Here is a 7,768-nt window from a genome sequence, read left to right as displayed (position 1 = left end):
GACAAATGTTGCTTCACTCATGCTATCAGTCAGTTAGTGAAAGGCGTCTTGATTAACCTTGACATAAGCAGAAGGAGAATTCACTGACTTCTGCAAATGCAGATTGAATCCAGGGTCTGTGTTGGCTTCAGGTGTGGCTTGACAAAGGAATGTACTGCCAGCATTTTGTAGGTCTTACCTGGTGAGGAGTCTTATTTGAAAACATCATTCTCTAATTCCCTTTCTGAGGGGCACGGTTCATGGTTCTGGTGTCCAAGAACCTGGGCACAGCACCAGTGTGTGCCCTTATGCCCAGAGATATAAGAGAGGCACCTGTGATGGTGTTGGGAGCACTGTCCTGTGGGTTTTCTGCCAGATTACAGACACAGTATCCAGAACTGGATCACCACATTCAAATGGGGACGATGAAATATAAGTGCCAATACACCTGGGCAAATAAGCAAGGAATTGAGGGGAGCTCATGAGGAGACCAAGAGAGCTGGGTGGGAAGGTAAAGTCAAGAAGGATGAGGTTCCTGAGGGTGCAAAGCCAGGTCCTGGGAAATTGCTGCAGAACTAGAGTTTGTTTTATGCTTTCTCATAGAGAGAGAACTTTTTAAAGGTAGTAACCACTTGCCTGACAAACTTCATTGGATTGAAGAATTTCATTTTATTGTTAGTCCAAGATAAAATTTGATCTAAGTCACCTCTTCCTTTCTCCCTTTCCCCTTCCTCTTTCTCTCCTTCCCTCCTTTCCTTTTTGCCCCTCTTTTATTTCCTTCTTTCTTTCCTTCCTTCCACCCTCCCTCCCTCCTTTATTCCTTTCTTTCATTTTTAACCCCTTCCTTCCTTCCCTCCCTCCCTCCCTCCCTCCCTCCCTCCCTCTTTCCTTCCTTCCTTCCTTCCTTCCTTCCTTCCTTCCTTCCTCCCTCCCTCCCTCCCTCCCTCCCTCACTCCCTTCCCCTTGCCTCCTTTATTGAGCTCAAACTATATAATAGGCATTACATGCAATGTGCTGTGGTTAAAAAATAAATAAGACTCACTCCCTGTCCCCAAGGGATTCACAATCTCATGGCGAAGAGGACATGAAAGTAGACAGACAATAATGCAGTGTGGTAAGTTGTGAAGAACAGGGTGGGCAGGAAGGAAAGAGAAAAGATATCTAAATCCAACTTCAGGCAAGTCTTTCTAGATTCTTTACTCATGTCTCTCCATTTTCAACATCAGCCTCCCTCTGGCTCTGTGTGTTCTGTAACTCCGACATGGATCAGAAAAAAAAAAAAAAAAACTTTAAAGAATCCAGCCCCTGAAATGTTTTGCCCTAGAACCCGAACCCCTGCTCAGCTTCTTGGAGGAGGGTGGCTCTCCCACTTAGAATCGTGTCTGTTTGAGTTTGGTAACACAGAGCCAAGGTCAGTCAGTCTGGTGTTTCTCACTTTACAAATTCTCATCTGTCAAGAGATGCTGAAGGAACCACTCAAACTCAATTGTACCCTAAGGCCATCAACATTTAAAAGCTAGCCATTGTTTACCAAGTTCTGTCAACCAGAATGGGGTATTTCTTGCATTTATTTGTTTGAAGAAAACGTTACTTTGCTCTCTTTAGCCACCTACCCAGCAAAAAAAGGAGAAAGTGTTTAAACAAACACATTTAGCAAAATAGTCCTGTTCCTTTGGTTGAGGGAGGGCATACTCTCTATATCATGGTACATAAAACTGAGTTTGTCAATAGAATGAATAAACTATAAACATGGATAGCTGGTTTAGCCTAACATATATGCTTTAAAACTGTATTTGCAAATAGTCTGTAAGGACTTTAACCTGTTTGAATGATGCTTTGTAAATTATAAGATAATTTCTCTAAGATATTTTATCTTCCATAATCCTTACCACAACCCTGTGAGGTGAATATAATTATTTGCATTTTACTGGTAATAACTATGGTGTTCAGAGGTTTTTAAAAACTGTCCATGGTTACATACTGAGAAAATCAATGGAATGAGATTGAATTTAAGGTAGTTTAACTCCATGCATTTTATACTAATCCAGTCCTTTAGCTACAATCCCTTTTCCCCCGACATTTAGACAGACAGGGACATCTGGAGAGGCAGTAAGAGTGTAAGGACAGAAGGGTCAAATGCAGATGGGGGACACTTGGAGTCTCAGCTTTCCTCCATGCTCACTCACATGTGGCCTTTGGAACTGAGTTGTCCAAAAAAAAGATACACTTTGATTATAATTGCAGTGCGCAGCATAGTCTACATATAACTGTATTGGTCCCCTTTCACACTGCTATAAAGAATTACCTGAGACTAGGTAATTTAGGAAGAAAAGAGGTTTAATTAACTCATAGTTCCCTAAGGCTGGGAGGCTTCAGGAAACTTACAATCATGGCAGAAGGTGACGGGGAAGCAAGGCACCTCTTTTGTGACAGCAGGAGAGAGAGAGAGAGCCTGAGGGGGGAGCTGCCAACACTTTTAAACCATCAAATCTTGTGAGAACTCATTGTCAGGAGAACAGCAAGGGGGAAACTCCCCCCATGATCCATTCACCTCTCACCAGATCTCTCCTTCAACATGTGGGGATTACAATTCAATATGAAATTTTGTTGGGGACACAGAGACAAATCTTATCAATAACCAATGCAAGTATCACCACAAAGAAGAAAACTGAACCATCAGAAAACACAGGAAGGACAGCACAGCAAAGACCAGCTTTGATTTCTAAAGATGTTGAGGGCACACTGTTAGGTGCCAGTTTCCAAAGGGTTCTAGCCAGTTTCTCCTGCATATTCCATAGAACCTAGGAAGAATTTTTTTTTTTTTTTTTTTTTTTTTGCTATTTGGAATACAGACACCCTTGATGGAAGCCCCCGAACCTCCACCCTCCAACTCTCTGCATGCAGTTCTGTGTCTTAAAATAAAAACAAAAATGTTAAAACCTCAACAGATTATTTTAATTTGAGTTTCTGAAACTCATCACTATTGACATTTGGGGACTGGATAATTCTTTGTTGTGGAGGCTGACCTGCTGACCTATGCATTGTAGGATGTTTGGCATCCCTGGCTTCTACCCTCTAGATTCCAGTAGTACCTCTAATTGTGATAACCAAACATGTCTCCAGACATCACCAAATGTTCCCCTGGGTGAAAATCTCCCCCTGTTGAGACCTACTGCTTTAATGATTCTCAAAAAGAGGACATTTCTTTGTTTCTCTTAATGATCTGGAGATATTAAAAGTATCACATACCTCAGCTTTTGTTCACGAGGCAGACTTTTTATTCTTTACAGCTTTCTTGGGCTCCCTCTCCTCTTTTAGAATAATCAATAAATAGTTAAATGATTTAATTGTTAGAGAATGCCAAGGTTGTTTTCATCTGCAACCCTTGGGAAAATATGTTATGACCATAGACTATGAGGCAGACATATATGAATGTGAATCCTCATATTGTAATTGCTTGACCTTCAAATTAACCTCCCTAGATATCCATAACCTTATCTAACCCTATCAAGAGTTGTTGCAAGAATTAAATGAAGCCACATGCATATAGGTACACATAGGTTTGCTAGATTTAGCAAATGAAAATATAGGAACTCCATTAAATTTGAGTCTAAGATAAACAACATATATAGTATGTATATATATATATAATTATATCTCATGCAATATTGAGTAACCTTATTTATTAGTGTTCAATATTAGCTATTATTACTGTGAACTTTAAAAAATGTCAATTGAGAAAACCATAGGCCACTCCTCTTTAAAACAAATATCTGTTTAAACCACCTGGAACAAAGGGCCATTTGAGATCTTCCTAAAGAGGCAGTAATAAATACTTCAGATCTTTTACAGGCTCTTATTCTTTGTTTGATTTTCTTCTCATTATTCAGAAGTTCAAGTAACACAGCTTTTACTTTATTTTGTCTCTTTATTATTACATCCCTCCATATGGATAAATAATCAAGAAACAACCTTTCAAATAATTTGAGATATTAATAAATCAAAGTTCAGGTAGGGAGTCAAAAAGAGTGGTGCTAAAATCCTCATCTGTCACTTACTGACAGGATGAGCTTACGAAAGTTTCCTCACCTCTCTGATCTCAGTTTCCTCATCAGTGGAATAATATTACCTACTCAACACAGCTGCTGGAAGGGTAGAATAAGGTCATGCATTTAAAAAGAAATTAGTAAATAATACATGTGAGCTAGCTTCCTTTCCTTTTTTGCTTTCCTTTCCTTCCTTTCTCCACCCCAGGTTAAATAATTTTGACTTTGTTAACCTTTTTTTAAAAAGAGATAGTTGGCTACAAATAAAGAATAGAATAAGTGGAAAATCATAATTTCCTAGTTAAAAAATAATTAGGGGAACTTGACAGCTTGTTAATCAATTTTCCAACAAAAGAATGTGGGCTTTGGAGTCTGTCAGGTCTGGTTTAAATCTTGTTTCATCCACTTACTAACTGGTTAGCCTTTGGCAATTTTTTAAGCTTGTCTAAGCTTATTTTGTTCTTTGATGATGTCCACAAAATATTTCCTTTTTTAACTTTTATTTTAAGTTCAGGGGTACATATGCAGGTTTGTTACATAGGTAAACTTGTGACATGTGGGCTTTTTGTACAGGTAATTTCAACACCCAGGTATTACGCCTAGTACCCAGTAGTTATTTTTCCTGATCCTCTCCCTCTCCCCACCCTCCACCCTCTGATAGGCCCCATTTTGTGTTGTTCTCCTCTATGTGTCCATGTGTTCTCATCATTTACCTCCCACTTATAAATGGGAACACGTGGTATTTTGTTTTCTGTTCCTGCATTAGTTTGCTAAGGATAATGGACTCCAGCTCCATCCGTATCCCTGCGGAAGACATGATCTTATTCTTTTTTGTGGCTGCATGGTATTCAATGGTGTATATGTATTACATTTTCTTTATCTAGTCCATGATTGCTGTGAGAATCAAATAGCTCATATGTATGAAGATTCTTTGCAAACTGTAAATCGGTATTAAATGTTTGTCAGAAATAAAACTTTTTTTTGTAAAAGAGATTTTATCTCTGACTTCATTAAATCACATCAACCAGTAAAGTTCCAGTTTGAATGTTAGCTGGGAAGCACAATTGTAGAAGAGACTTTGTTGCCTACGTAATACCCATTCTCCCCTTCTTACACCCCCTGACTTTATTCAATGCGGCAAAGGGCAGAGATAAAATGTGAAATTTCTCAGCCTCCTTTGCAGTTATTAGGGGTCAATGATCTATAAAATGCAAGTCAAGGCAGTAGAGGTGTGTGCAGAGCTTCCCCAGAAGCTTAAGACTGACTCAGTTGAACTCCTTCCTTCCTGCTACCTGAAATGTGTATGGGGTGGTAAGGCCCCAGCTCATATCTTATGACATGAAGTAAACTTGAGGATAGAAGAAGCTATGTGTGAAAGAAGTAGAAAATTTAAAAAGAGTTAGACTAAATTTCTGATAACCTCAGAGCTATCATATCCACCCCACACTAATTACTTTTTCTGTGCAATAGATAAACAAAACATGTATATCCTTAGAGCTTCTGAAACTTTGTTGTTAAGTGCAGCCAAACATATTTTTAAACAATCCACTAAGAAAAGTATTGTTACATGCAATGTCAATCAAAGACCCTAGAAAGAAATACTTTGTTGCTTCAAAGCAGATGCTACAAACCAAAGCTTATACCTGACTTTGTATGTCTCATATAGCAACTATTTTCCATCTTTCTGTTCATATTTGTTTCTCATCTCTGAGTAATAGCTGTTCTTCATGTAACTGCCAGGCCATACCTGAATCTGTTGCTTGTATCTAAAGAATGCATGAGGTAGGTGAAATGTTCTCCCTCATGGGCTATACATGACATGCCACTTGGAACACATACCCAGTGAGTATGTAGCAATGCTTCACTGTGACGTTGTGAACTCCCAGACAGATTGTGGTTCACCACGCTTTCTGGGAACAACTTAAGTAATCCTTCCCCTTCATCTTTGGGTAGTTTGTCCAAAAGTGGTCATCATAAATTTGTGTCTATTAAATTTCTTGTGTTGTATGCATGTGGAATATTAATTCATACAGTCAAATTTTTAAATTTTTCTGAGTTTTGTAGAAAACCATTACCATAGTAGTGTTATCATCTACAAATCTTGTTTCATATTTCTAGCTTGTTAACAAGCATTTATTAATCCAAAGTGCTCTTTCTGTGCTTTTGTATAATCACAAAAGCATTTAGTGGTCAGTCTTAAAAAAAAAAACTAATTTTAGAAACTAGCCAAAATTAGATGAAATTGCTTATATAAATCTAATAGTCTCCTTTTGTTTTTCTCCCTATTCTAGGAAATATTTGACTATTCCATTATTAGATAAAGCAGAGAACCATGGACTATAGCATAAAACCTTTTAATCATACTATTATAAGAAAATAGCCATCTCCACTGACTATCTGTGAACCAAGCACCATGTTACGTGCTTTGCAAATGTGAGCTGAATTAACTATCCACAGCACAACTCTTGATTTCTATCAATTTCCTCCATCTACAAAAGAAACTAAAACTTACAAAATTTAAATAACTTTCCCATGATTTCAGAGTAAGTTGTATGTGCTTAGGGGGTTGGGCATGGGATCAGGGTAAAAGTCAGAATTCAAACCCAGGCTTGATTCCAAAACCTATCATCTTTCTGTTAGATTCTACAACATCTCAACCTCTATTACCCTAATTTCATGGTGCATGCTGTAAAAACAAGCAAGAACATTGTTTGGCCTCAACTTCCTCCCCACAAAACCCTCAGCCATACTTTTTGTTCACATAGGAAGCTGAATAAAGGAAAACATGGACAACCTCAAATGCAGAAACATGACGTATTTTCTCATGAGGACAGTGTGGCCCAGGAGAAAGAAGTGAGTTAGGATTCAGGGCATGTTCAGACTCCCCTATGAGGGATCCCGTTCTCTAAACTTGGAGAAGCCACTTTCCTTTACTGAGGCTTTGTTTCCTCATCAGAGACGAGTCAGAGGTTAGACAAAGTAATCTCTTTTGTTTCAGAAATTCATTGACTTTGCAGCCAGGATACGGGGAATGTTCTGGATGAAACCATCTGGAGAGGAGAGTTGACCATGAAGGCATGGATTCTTTTGCATGGTTTTCAATCTGTAGGATATTCCTTTTTCTTTACATTCAATGCTTTGCAGAGCGTTAAAAAGCAAGGAATTCTAAATTGGAGGCAAACACAGTATTTTTCTCTTATATTTTTATAATGCTTAACAATTAACAGAGTATTGTCATGTGTATTATCCTCATAGCAACTGCTGTAAATAGTGATATCATTATGTTCTAGTTTTGCAGAGGAGAAATTCATCCTCCAAGAGAATACTCACTTTAAAATTACAAAAGCAACCTTTGGGGGTGCTGGATTTGGACCCAGTTGTGTTCTCTGAAACTTCTCCTTCCACACAACACTAACCTTATTATTTCTGTAATCTGAGGACAAGAAACATAAACCCACTACTGCTATTAGGACCAAAGGTTCATTTTTATGCTCAGGTGGGTATTTGGAAACAGTGGTTCACAATAACAATTTCTGCAATGTGAAGAAACCAGCATTACTGCTTATTTGTAAAAATTTTTTAAAGTATCTCTCTTCTGGAAATTAAACACTTTTTTTTCCCTCTCTCTCAATGTATGCATATATGTATGTAGATATGGGGTGTGCATTTTTGTTTTCTTTATTCATATGATTTTTTCCCATTTATTCATCTCACTGAGCACCTCCCAGTGGCTAGACCCTGTG

Source organism: Trachypithecus francoisi, unplaced genomic scaffold (genome assembly GCF_009764315.1).
Source record: "Trachypithecus francoisi isolate TF-2019V2 unplaced genomic scaffold, Tfra_2.0 Lachesis_group17, whole genome shotgun sequence".
Lineage (NCBI taxonomy): Eukaryota > Metazoa > Chordata > Mammalia > Primates > Cercopithecidae > Trachypithecus > Trachypithecus francoisi.
The sequence above is the reverse complement of the archived record's forward strand: the minus strand, read 5'-3'. Positions refer to the sequence as shown.